At 37.7% G+C, this 10708-nt stretch overlaps 1 pseudogene; it reads left to right on the top strand.

The window, feature by feature from the left end:
- The first annotated feature begins 1419 nt into the window (after positions 1–1419).
- On the top strand, positions 1420–2412 carry LOC136335454 (high mobility group protein B3 pseudogene; annotated as a pseudogene).
- Positions 2413–10708: the final 8296 nt, after the last annotated feature.

Below are 10708 nucleotides of genomic sequence, written 5' to 3'. Positions count from 1 at the left end.
ATTTTTTATTATCTTAAAAGTTCAGTAAACCTTTCAATGGACTCACAAACTTTCAGATTTTCTGTCTCTTAAGTTTTCAGACATGCAATCTGAATGGATGTTAGCAATCTAAATGGAAATAACTCTTCATGGAAGTAATAGAATAAAATAATTGGGCTATAGGAACCTAGAGAGATGCTTTAATATAACATTTCAAGCTATAAAAAATTAAGACTGTAAAATTACTATGATAATGTGTAGTGATTCTTAGACATCTGAATTTTCTAGCCCAGTACATTTATTTTCATTAGGAGGTTGATATAAGCTTTGTTTTTGTTGTTCTTGTTTGTTTGTCCCTTGGGGTTATCATCTAATATCATCATTTATTCATCCTAGATAACCACTAATTGTTGGTTGGATGTCTGGAAAATACTGCTGTAGTAACTCAACAAATTTTGAATAAGTTTCCATAACAAAGGGAAATATCTTTAATGCAGTTGAACCCATTTGGGCATCTTTAAAGTTTACTCTAGTATAGGCATAAACTAGGAGGGGCCACTTACAGTAGGCTACATTGACTGGAATGACAGTAATCTGGGATAAAAGAAGTTCTGGATTAGAATCAAGGAAGATAATATCTGCATGACTGTGTTTGTATGGTCATGACTAAATCATTAAAACCAGCCCTATGGCTTTAGACAAATCATACTACCTCTTTAAATCTAATTTTCATCATATAGAATATAAAAATGTCCTCCCACAGATAAAAAGCTATAAACTCTGAAAAATACAAAGCTCTCAGAAGTAAACAAAATTTAGGCAGCTTCTGAAAAGATGTTGATATTTGGATGAAGGAAATGACATAGCATGAGTTTCCTATTTATTTTACTACTTTTAGCTCCAGGGCAGGATATTAGCATACATGAGGCAGCTAAAACCTTCCTAGAGACTTTCATTATGTCTGGCATAAAGAACCAATCATATAAAGAGGATTTGGTACATATATACAATGGAGTAATACTCAGCCATAAGAAACAATGGCATATTGCCATTTACAACAACATGGATGGATCTTGAGAACATTATGCTGAGTGAAATAAGTAAAGTAAATCAGAAAAAACTAAGAACTATATGATTTCACACATAGGTGGGATATAAAACTGAGATTCATGGACATGGAGATAAAAGTAAAGTAGATACTGGGGAAGGAGTTAGAGGGGAGGGGTATAGGGTGGTGGAGAAGAGTGAAGAGGGACAAAGATGTGGAGAGTGATTTGACTCTGGATGATGGGTATACAACATAACCAACAGTCCAAATGCAAAAGAGATATTTACTTGAAACCTATGTACTTTTATTAATCAATACTATTAAATTTAATTTTCTAAATAAAATAAAAAAAAAAGAACCAATCATAGAAACTCATGAACAATACAGTCAGGATGGCTATCTGCAATCCCAAAACACTAAAGGGCAAGATATCTGCTTATGCCTTCTTTGTGCAGATGTATAGAGAGGAACATAAAAAGAAAAACCCAAATATTTTTGTCAATTTTGCAGAAATTTCAAGATGTGCTGTGAGAGATGGAAGACAAAGTCTTGGAAAGAGTCTAAACTTGATGAAATAGCAAAGGCAAATCAAGTAACCTATTATTTGTTAATAAAGAATTGTGAACCACCCAAGGGAGGCATGAAGAAGAACCCTAATGCCTCCCAAAGGCCATCTGGATTCTTCCTGTTCTGTTCAAAATGCCATCTCAAGATCAAATCCACAGCCCTGGCTGGTATCTCAGTCAGTTAGAGTGTTGTTCCAAAACAACAAGGTTGTGGGTTTGATCCCCTGTCAGGACAAAAAAGGGAAGCACTCAATAAATGCATAACTGAATGGAACAACAAATGAATGCTTCCCTTCCCCCTCTCCTTGCTCTCCCTTCCTTCCTTTCTCTCTCTCTCAAAAAAAAAAATCAATTAATGCATAAAATATTAAGCTCTGGTTGATAACTCAGTGTGTCGGAGCATCACCCAAAGCACAGAGGTGATTCCTGAGGGCACATACAAGAACAGCTTGATGTCCCCATCTCCTTGCCTCTCTCTCTTTCTCTCTCAAAAAATAAAATAAAAAAGAGATCCACAAACCCTCGCATCTATTGGAGATATGGCAAAATAGGTGGGAAAGATAGAGAATAACAAGTAACAGTGAAAAGCAGCCTTACTCATAACAATAAAGCTGCAAAGTTGGAGGAGAAGTATGAGAAGGATGTTGCCAACTAGAAGTCCAAAGAAAAGTTGGGTGGTACAACGTGTCCTGCCAAAGTTGCCTGGAAAAGGATGGAAGAGGAAGACAAAATGAGGAAGAGGAGGAGGAGAGGAAGATTAAAAAAACTAATTATCTATATCCTTGTGAATATCTTAGAGTAGGGGAGTGCTGTAATTGACATAGCTCTTCTTTATTTTTTTTTTAATATATTTTTAAATATTTATTTTTAGGTTAGAGGAGGGGAGATAGTGATACAGTCTCCCACATGCACTTCAACCAGGATCTACCCAGCAACCCTATCTGTGGCCAATGCTAGAGTACTTAGCTATTTTTAGTGCCTCTGCAGAGGCTTGGACCAACCAAGTCATCCTCAGTGCCTGGGGTCACACTTAAACCAATTGGGCCACTGGCTGTGGCAGTGGGAGAGGAAGAGGGAAAGAACCAGATGGTCGCTTCTCCTGTGTTATCTGACTAGGAATCAAACCTGGGGTATCTGTTTGCCAGGCCAATGCTCTATCCACTGAGCCATTGGCCTGGGCCTGTAACTGATACAGCTTATTTGGGATATGTCTCTTGCCCTCATAAGGATTCATTGCACATTGGACCATGATCATATGTAGTCTCTCAAAGTGCTTTAGAAATTGTCAGTGGTTTACATAAAGTGGCCATGGGTGTCCTGAGCATTCTAAAACTATATCAAAGTTGTACATATTTCTAAATGTTTTTAAAATGAAAAGCCTTTCATGTTCTTCTCTTCACTTTGTGCAACATGCTGTTGGTGTGACAAGGCATTTAAAGATATTGCTGGCATCTTATTTTCCACTTTGTAAGCTGGTATTGACTATATGGTTATTGGCTGGAAATCCTGAGTTATCAACTGTACATATCTATAGTTTATAAAAAGAACAAGACAACCAAAACAAGCTCTTGATGCTCCTTGCTAGGTGTTGGGGCTGAGGGAACAATGTGTTCTGGAGGGGCCATGCTCTGTAAGGCTGGACCTATGGACACTGCAGTGGGCATCCATTTAGCTTCAGGCTGTCTTGTTTTTGTATATAGTGACATAGCATTCTTTTTCCATTCTTAGGTGTGAAAAGGGGGGGTCAGTTGTAATGAGAAGTATTTAGATCTTTTTTTAGTTATGTACAGTAGTTTTAAGCTGTTTTTGAACAAACTGTAAAAGTCTTCATTGTGAGCAAAATGAAGAGCCACTTCTCAAATGAAATTTCAAGAACCTTCTGTACTAAACTTGATTTGCAATTTTTTTGTATGTTTAGAATTCTGAAATGCTTTTGAAGTTAAACAGTATTACATATAAAATAAAAAGAACCAAGCATAATCCATGGAAGTGTGGGGGCAGAGGGGTTCCAGTAAAAAAAAAAAAAGAGCCAGAGATAATGAGCAATATGTTCTATGTATAGAGTCCATGTAAATCTCGGACTCCAACACCATACATGCAGAGAGAATACTGCAAGCAGTACAGCTACCAATAAAAGAACTGAACTGATATTTGAGTTGCTGCCCAAGACAGTTTTCAGTATGAGGCAAGTCAAATTGCCCACTAACAACAACAAAAAACCAGTAATCTTTGCAAGAAAATAACACAACGCAGAGTCTCCAAAACATCACTCATAATATATGGAATACAATCTAAAGTTTAAAAATCTGGAACAGTTGATCTCTTCTCAAGGAAAAGGAAAATCAATAGAGACATACCATGATAACTAATAACCCAGATGTTGAAATTTATAGTCAAGGATTTTGAAACAGTTATTATATCTGAGCCCAGTGACATAAAAACATGTGCTCATAAAGAATGAAGGAATGTAAAATAAAGGTGTTCTTTTCATATAATCTGCAGCTATTTGTTCAATGCCTTCTATGAAGAGGCAGAGTTGTTGCCTTCATAGAGTTTATAATTTAATAAAATAATTGATGGGATATAATGCCACGTTAGCTGTAGTGTTTGTTCTATAAATTCATGATTCCAAGAGTACAGAATACGGGATAATCCCTAATAAATACACATGTATCCAGATACCACTGATTTGTACAGTAAGGGTCCAATTGAATTAAGTCCAGAGACATTCCATAATTTTTATAAGCAGTGTCCACAAAGGCAACTAAATAAGTTCCTGGCACAAAACAAGAACAACAGCAACATCAACTAATAATAATAATAATAAACCAGCAGCAATAATTATAACAGCAATAGTTCATATTTGTACACAACTTAATAGTATACAAAATAACCTGAATTTTTATTATATATTTGAGCCCATCAATCAACCTGTAAAATACAAGGCCAAGTATTCACAATGAGGGTCCATTTGGAAATTAGGAGACATTTATACACATGGAATTTTTCTTTTCAAAGATATAAAATGACTAAATAAATTACGGACATTCACCCAAATCTTTATTTCTAGGTAAGCTCTCAGTGGCAAGCTAAATTTTATAGGAGGAAAGCAAACTTTACCTGACATGCAAACAATAATAAACATTGGGACTATCAAAGCATTCTGGCAACTGTCTTTTCCGGTAACCTATTGTAAGAATGAGTTATGCTGATAATTAGAGAGTGAATCTCACCCAGCTTCATATTTCAATGCTCCTTCCCAATTAGAATGGTATTAGAGTGAAAGTGTTGCCATATAATTGCATGAAGAATAGATCTAATTTTCTCAATGTCATTGCAATATCACCTTTTGGGATTAAAAGCACTGAATGATTACACATATCATTTGGCAATTGTATTTTTATCTATTCCACAGTGGGAGCTGACTTTTAGAAGTGGACATGCAATTAGATTATAAATGAAAACACATCAACGGGCCCTCAGAATGTAGCAATATGTCAGCATTAACCCAGCAGCATTTTTAAGTACTGTCAGTGACAGTGTTTGTGGCTTGTCAACACTCAGCAGTGATGAACACAGTCAGGGATTATAAACTTGGCCTTTAATAATAAAAAAGAAAAGTGGCTAAGAAACTGACTCAGGGAGAGTGGCCTTCACAAACGGATTGCTTGGCTGGCTGTTAGATTTAACTTTAAAACAGCTTGTTTAATGAATTAAGACAGGGAGTCAAGAGCAAATGCCCACCAGCACTGCTGGATGCTAGTCTTTGACAGCTGCATAGAAAATGTGTATTTTTTAGAGATGAGCGTATCATTCTATCTCAGAGGCTCAGAAACAGATAATCCCTGGGGAAAAAAAAAAAAGGATGTCTGAAGTGCCAATTAATCATAGCATATACTGCTGAAAATAATTCAGGTTGGGAGTCCAAATTTATATAACCAGATGCACTTAACTAGCCATTTCTGAGAAGTAAAATGTTCAGAATAAGGTGAGGTAGAGGCTCTAAATGATAGCTTCAAGACCTCCTGAATACTACTAGACTCTCTAATGTGCAATCACAAATTTTAATAAATATAATTTTTGGTCTACAATTGAAGTCTCATTATCATACTAACACAAAACAAATTTGTGGACCAGTCTGATCCTTGGATTTGACTGAGAGCAATCTCAGGACATTTAAATAAGAATATTTTTTGACATGGAACAAACAATAAAAAATAATTTTGATTTTCCTGTCCTAGCAACATGGTAGTTAACAACCACACTCTCCATCATCGTGATTGAGTATTTACTCTATGGAATGAAAATGTCTGTCAACAACTCCATTCTCTCTACAACAGTTGTTAATGCAAGATAATGAAATGTACCATTCTTGCATAAGACATCGGCCAGAAACCAAAGCCTATAGCATTTTTTGTAGGTTCCTACTGTACTTTCTTCAAAGTTTCAAACATTAACATGTGGACCAGCTATACTATGTCTGCATATGCAAAATGGATGTTTTGAGTCCTGTGTCAGTGTGCCTTTCCCCTCGCTGGGGAACATGGCCCATGGTCCTCTTAGGTTGTGCAGGAAGAGGATCTCCTATTACCCTGGCTGCAATGGGTGAGGTCAAGGTCATCCTACCAAAAAGCAGTATCTGGGGGAGAATTGCAAATTAACTGCACAGAGATCATCCACCCCAATCACTTCTCTGTAAGGCCCCAGGTAGAACAGGCACATGGAAATATGAAATAGTGTACAGTGTGTCCGTAAAGTCATGGTGCACTTTTGATCGGTCACAGGAAAGCAACAAAAGACGATAGAAATGTGAAATCTGCACCAAATAAAAGGAAAACTCTCCCAGTTTCATACCTATTCAGTGCAGTTCGATGTGGGCTCACGCACAGATTTTTTAGGGCTCCTTAGGTAGCTATCCCATATAACCTCTACAGACTCGTCACTGACTGATGGCCTACCAAAACGGGGTTTCTCCACCAAACTGCCAATTTCCTTCAACTGCTTATCCCACCGAGTAATGTTATTCCTATGTGGTGGCGCTTCGTTATAAACGCGCCGATATTCACGTTGCACTTTGGTCATGGATTTGAATTTAGTGAGCCACAGAACACACTGAACTTTCCTCTGTACCATCCACATCTCAACTGGCATGGCCGTGGGCTGCTCTGCTGTATACACGATGTTACATCATCATCTGCACATGTGCACATGCTGCCACATCATCCTACAGAAACTGGGAGGGTTTTCCTTTTATTTGGTGCAGATTTCACATTTCTATTGTCTTTTGTTGCTTTCCTGTGACTGGTCAAAAGTGCACCATGACTTTGCAGACACACTGTATACAAATGTGGAAAAACCAATGACTGTTGAAAAACTTGAAGCTGAAGGTGAAAGAACCAGAGGATCTGCTGAGGTGGAAAGAATAGGGTAAGCCTTTACTTTACTTCTGAATTTCCCTTTTTCACTGTTTGCCCTGCTTTAAGCCCTCAATCCCCTGCTTTATAGTTGGTTATAACAAGGATGGTCTTATCTAATAAATAATGTACATGTTGAAAAAAACTATTTTTAATTTTTTTGTACTATTGGGTTAGGATCTCAATAAATACATATTTGGAAAGTCGTCTTTTTAAGTTAGGCAATGGTTTATTACTGCACCTAAAATGGGACCCAGACTTCTTACTATGGACTATGAGTCATTCTTGTCTCTTTAATTTATCTCAACCTGCCATCTAACTTGTTTAATATAGTTAAAAACATTAGTTAAAATAGCTTTTTGACCTGGTTATGTAGCTCAGTTGGTTAGAGCATTGTCCTAATATGCCAAGGTTGTGAGTTTGATCCCTGGTCAGGGCATATGTAAGAATCAACTAATAAATGCATAAGTAAGTGGTACAACAAACTGATATTTCTTTCTTTCTCTCTCTCTCTCAAATCAATCAATAAAAAGTATATTAAATAGCTTTATTTTTAGCTCCTTGAATGTCTCACATTCTTTGTAAACAGACTTTCTTTTGTCTGGACATCCTGTCCTTCCTCTCTTCATATGGCTGGGCTTCATTTGTTTGTTTTATATGTGTTTATTTTTCTGAACTGTCAGCTCTCAGTTTGAATGACACCTCTCCAGAAAGTTTTCCAGGTCATGCAATAAAAAGTATATTCTTTGTGCCAGTCCCTTTTATGGCACCAAGCTTTTAAACCTGTAGGGCGATCAACCATCCCTGTTTGCCCAGGAATCAGACATTTCTTGGGATGCAGGTCTTTCAATACTAAAACCAGGACACTCTTAGGCAAAGCCTACTATATAACATAATATAAACTACATTTTTGTTCATGTATTTGTGGAATATCTAACTCCCCCACTAAGCATTAAAGTTCATGGGGGTAGGGGCCTGTCTTATTTGTTCACCATATAACTTTCATAGAACCAGACACTTAGTAGGCACTGAATAAATAATAAATAAAGAAATGAATAAATGAACATATGAATCAAAAATTAGAGAGTTTAGAACAAAAACGTTTGCAGTCAGCTATTCACAGCTGAAGTTGTTAAACTTGGAGAATTTTATAAGGAGGCAGACAGCCACATGTCACACAGACAATGATTACTCAGAGACCACATGAAGTGCACTGAGGGACCTAGAGGAGACCAGCTCACAATCCACTATACAGGTTTTATGAGAATGATCCCAGCCCCTAGTCCTCACAGGTATTTATTGATACAAATAGAAGCAGAGATGAGAATGAGGAAGTCAGGAAGGAGAACTTCTTTAGAGCAGACAAAAGGGCAAGGGAAGTAGCTCACTTTTGAGATATCTATCCCACCTATTGATTAACCAGAAGTGCTAATTCTATTCCTATTGTTCTGTGTTCAGCATGGTACTGCATTCAATACTTTCCGTCAGTGATGCCACTGTGGCTTTTGCCTCAAGGCACTGAACGCTGTCCCTATTCTATGTTCCTACTCAAGGTCTATACAGTCACAGATGTTTTGCTCTTATACAAAGATGGTTGAAGTGTAGTCTTGGCCAGGAGAGACAACAGTGATCACAGGAGAGTATCATGTCAGAAAAACCAAAGGCGTTATTTCAAGAATGAGGTTTCTTCTAGATTTCTTTTGTTTTTATCATCCAAAAAGTCTAGGTACCATGCATTTTAAGGTCATTCTTCTGGGCACAGATTGATAGTTCATAGAGAAACCATATTGACTATATAAAATATCTAGCTATAGACAGATATTCTCCAGAAATAAAGGTTTAACAATTGTGACGAATCAAGCAGTTGATTTATAAAAGAGGCTGGAGTCAAATGAGTGGGGAAAACCAGTTCATTCATCATCCAACAACCTGGCTATAATATGACACAGTGATTTTCAACCTTTTTCATCTTATGGCATGTATAGATTAATTACTAACATTCCATGGCACACCAAAAATATGTTGTTTTTTGGCAATTGTTGGGCAGATAAAATGTATTATGCTCACTTTGTTAAAGATTACGCTGCCCACGAGGAGGCCGTCGCCCAGGTGATATTAATGTGTGTTGGGGTGGGCTAAAGGCAGGCAGAATCCTTGTAGCCTGGGGCTTGGTTTTGGGATTAAGCCTTTCCCACCCTTTTTGATGTGGGGTGGTGCAATCCAATCATGCCTCAGAGAAGTGACTTTGTATTAGAGACTTCCCTATTTTGTATATTGGATTAAAGGTTGTGAAGCTACACTATAAAATGGGGGCAGAACCAAGATAACCTCTTGGCTCCTGAGATTATCATTAGAGGAGAGAGCAGAGAAGAGAGCAGAAGGAGGCCATGTGGAGGAGGCCAGGAGAAGCAGCCAAGATGGCGGAGTGCTGAGTGAGATGCCAGTTTGTGCAGAGTTTGTATCTGGGATAAGGAAGGAGATGGGGAACTGAGGAGAATAAGGCTGGTGAGCTAGAAACCTTTGATTCTAGGAAACTCGGATAAGTCAGTAGCTTTGTGAGCACTGAATGTGATTGGGTTTTGGAGCCCAGTGTGTGTTTTTACTTGCCCGCCGGGTGCAAGCTAGAATTAAAGACTATGGCCCACCAGTTTTTGGCTCCGTTGTTTCTTTACCGACTCTCCGAATCCAATGCGAACCTGCATGGGCCGGACTGCTGTGATAGTGGTGGCTGTGGCTGCTGGCTCTACAGCAATCTAAAAAATAATAGGTTTAATTTTGATTCATTCACACCGATGACTATTGTTATATTGGCTGTTGTCATTTATTTTTTTCTATTTGACAACCTATTGGTAAAGAGGTCAGTGCCCTTGACTAAATAGTCAGGTATTGCATGTTTTAAAAATTCTTGTAGCACACCGGTTGAAAATTGCTGATATGTTATATAAGAGGCAGTTAAGGAGAGTTATAACTATGAACATCTTGACATTTGCCCCACCAAAAAACATACTCTAGGACTGACCTGTGGTGGCACAGTGGATAAAGCATCGACCTGGAAATGCTGAGGTCGCCGGTTCGAAACCCTGGGCTTGCCTGGTCAAGGCACATATGGGAGTTGATGCTTCCAGCTCTTCCCCCCCTCTCTCTGTCTCTCTCTCTCTCTCCTCTCTCTCCCTCTTTGTCTCTCTCCCTCTCTCTGTCCTCTCTAAAAATGAATAAATAAAATTTAAAAATTAAAAAAAAATACTCTAAATATACAAAAGTTATTATATATGAGAAAGCGTTAAATTAGAATAGGAAGAAAGTATGCTGGAGATAAAATACAGCCTCTAGATTAATAGCAACATCAGACCAATCTAATCTAGGATTGTTTCTTCTTGCAGAGCACTAGGTTTCATGAGAATACTTGCTGTCTGTAAGCGACCCTAGACACCTTCCTGACTGTTGCTTCCCAAAGTGCAGCCATTGGAAAAATCTCCTTTAAGATGTCCTTAAAAAGCATTCCGTGGTCAAAACCATTTGAACAATGTTTCAGAGCATTTAAACATTAATAATGCCTGTATGATAAGAATGGTATTTTTAGTGATTTAAATATTTTTATCTTTCCCTATAGCTTCATGTTTTAATCAGGTCCTGTTTTCATTAATTCCAAAATGGTTATGATAGTAGGAAGTAGAAATAATGCAGAAAGGGAGGGAGGTTTG

This window comes from Saccopteryx bilineata, chromosome 4 (genome assembly GCF_036850765.1).
Source record: "Saccopteryx bilineata isolate mSacBil1 chromosome 4, mSacBil1_pri_phased_curated, whole genome shotgun sequence".
NCBI classification, from domain to species: domain Eukaryota; kingdom Metazoa; phylum Chordata; class Mammalia; order Chiroptera; family Emballonuridae; genus Saccopteryx; species Saccopteryx bilineata.
The sequence above is the reverse complement of the archived record's forward strand: the minus strand, read 5'-3'. Positions and strand labels throughout refer to the sequence as shown.